Source organism: Symphalangus syndactylus, chromosome 17 (assembly GCF_028878055.3).
Source record: "Symphalangus syndactylus isolate Jambi chromosome 17, NHGRI_mSymSyn1-v2.1_pri, whole genome shotgun sequence".
In the NCBI taxonomy this organism is placed as follows: Eukaryota; Metazoa; Chordata; class Mammalia; order Primates; family Hylobatidae; genus Symphalangus; species Symphalangus syndactylus.
The window spans coordinates 43,703,427-43,706,257 of record NC_072439.2 but is presented as its reverse complement, the minus strand read 5'-3'; the positions used below and the strand labels follow the sequence as shown (position 1 = coordinate 43,706,257).

At 43.9% G+C, this 2,831-nt stretch overlaps 1 pseudogene; it reads left to right on the top strand.

The window, feature by feature from the left end:
- The first annotated feature begins 2,119 nt into the window (after positions 1–2,119).
- LOC129466101 (small ribosomal subunit protein eS27-like) lies at positions 2,120–2,463 on the top strand (annotated as a pseudogene).
- The last annotated feature ends 368 nt before the right edge of the window (positions 2,464–2,831 follow it).

The following is a 2,831-nucleotide window of genomic DNA, read 5'->3' as shown; positions in this document are numbered from 1 at the left end:
AAGGAAAGATTGCTGCTTTTAATACTGTGTGATTTTAGACCATTTAACAAAAACTTCATATAAAGAAAATGACAATTACTGCGGTAAGTACGGAGGACAGAGACTATAAGCAAAGGAAACATGTGACCAGATTGTGTTTTAGGAATAACCCTCTGGTCAAGTCTGGAGAGTGGATTAGAAGGAACTAAGGAGAAGATGGTGCACTGGAGTTAGAATGCTTTAACGATTCTTTACATTTGTGTTGCAATTTATAAACTACAGTATTCTTTCACTCCATGATCTAATCTAAATTCTTTCCATTTAAAAAAAGCAACGATTCAACATCAGGTTTCAGGAGAAATCAGCATGTAAATTAGGCATTATGCAAAGAAAAAATAAACTTAAAATCTACAATGAAAATACGTCAGAGTCCACAGCTGCCAGGAAGCTCTAAGACATGTTTTATCCCAGGATCTGCCATTGAGCTATATTTTAAGTGTATCTGTTTTGTCTTCCTTCCTCCAGGTCTTTTGATATTTATTCTTTTTTACTTCTTTTTAAAAACAGGGTTTCCCTCTGTCGCCCAAGCTAGAGTGCAGTGTTACGGTCTCAGCTCACTGTAGCCTCGACTTCCTGGGCTCAGGTGATCCTCACACCCTCAGTATCAGCCTCCCAGGTAGCTGGGACTACAGGCACACGCTACCACGGCCGGCTAATTTTTGTATTTTTTGCAGAGCTAGGTTTTCATCTTGTTGTCCAGGCTGATCTCAAACTCCTGGGCTCAAGCGATCCTCCCACTTCAGCCTCCCAAAGTGCTGAGATTACAGGCATAAGCCACCATGCCCAGCCTGATATTTTATTCTTACTGAAACAAACTTACCATTATAACCAATGTCAGTTAGATGTCCCACCTTTATCTTCAAGTCACTCATACCCCAACCCCCACCCCCACTCCTTGCTCCAAAGAACAAATGGTTGATCATGGCTTGGATAAGTTTGTTCTCTATTCCCCAGGACCTTTTTACTCCTCTCCCATTTACCACTCTGGCTACAGAGAAAGAAGAGGCAGCACTGTCTCATCCAGGATGTTCCTGCTACTCAAGCTCCACCCACCCACCCACCTGCCTCCCACCCACCCACGTGCCTCCCATTGAGGGTGGGGAAGCAGTGGTCATGGCCCTGAACCCTCAAGTCTGGCCTGTGCAGAATACTTCACATGCTTGCTTTCAATGATGCTCCCTGCAGCCTTATAAAGCAGATACTGTTATTCTCTCTACTGAGCTGCAAAGAAAATAAAACTTAGAGAGAGAGAGTCCTGCTAAGGCCACACAGGTAGTTAGTAGCAAAGCTAAGGTTCAAACCCGTGGTGTATAACCCTAAAAGTTTGTGCTTATACATTACAGTAAATACGACATTATTCTTGGGTGGTCTTCCCAGCCCACACATCCTTCAACCCTTTAGCTTTTACTTCAGGTTAAGTAGAGAAGGGGTGTTTGTGAAGCAACGGAATGCTCACAGTTCATGGAGCCTCTGCTTCTCGTTAAACCCAGGATAATACATTCATCTTATCATAGCAGTTGCTGAAATACACTTAAAAGGCTAACTCAATTCAGGGGTTTTAATGAGTGTATAAAGACAGGCATATTCCTGAAATTCTACTACATAAAGCATCTGAGTCAGATTACACCAGAGCACGTGCTGGGCTATTTTTAGGAGGGCTGTATATAGGACATAGTTTTCTGGTTATGTCACGAGCTTGCAGGTGGGCCTTCTCTTCACATTTTAGATAAAAATAGATACATAGATATAAAGATAAATACAATACAGTTTCTGCCCTCGAAGAGTTCCAAGACTAATTACAGGGACAGAAACGGTAAAAATGAAGCATGAGAATGTGAAATTTGGCATAACAGAGGTAGAGGAGCAGAGAGAGCAGGAATTTAAGGCACTTAGAAGCCTCTGCTTCATCTGTGCAACACATTTTATTACATGCCAAGCACCAGTGAAGACAATTATGCACAAAAATCAACACCGTCTCAGCTGTCAGGACTCCGCTTTCTCAGGTGGGGAAATCAGACCTCGTCAAATGCCGGCACAAAAGCAGAGTTCTGCCTTTCCCGCAGTGACCACCTACTCACACGAGAACATGCCTCTCGCAAAGGATCTCCTTCATCCCTCTCCAGAAGAGAGAAGAGGAAACACAAGAAGAAACGCCTGGTGCAGAGCTCCAATTCCTACTTCATGGATGTGAAATGCCCAGAATGCTATAAAATCACCATGGTCTTTAGCCATGCACAAACAGTAGTTTTGTGTGTTGGTTGCTCCACTGTCCTCTGCCAGCCTACAGGAGGAAAAGCAAGGCTTAGAAGGATGTTCCTTCAGGAGGAAGCAGCACTAAAAGCACTCTGAATAAAGACGAGTGGGAAACCATCTCAATAAACACATTTTGGATAAAAAAAAAAAAAGAAAAAAAGAAAAAAAAAAGCAGAGTTCCACACTGAGGGAAATATGCCCAAGGAAAGCAATGCTGTCTGCAGAAGACACACAACAAAATGACTTGCCTTGGACAGGGGCTGGGATGAGTGTAATCATGGTGGCCCTCCTCTGAGGAAGTGACTCTTGAGCTGAGAGGTGAGGACAGAGGAGGCATTAACTCAAGCAAAGGAATGGGGCTGAGAGCATTCTAGACAGGCAATCACATGTGCCAAATACCGGGGATGAGAAAAGCAGAGCCTTTCCAAAACACTGGAAGGAAGTCATGTGACAAGAGTGCAGCAAGCCAGGGAAAGGGGTACAAAAGGATGGGCGGGGCGGGAAGATACCCAGGAGCCAGGGACGGTGGTGAGGATTAC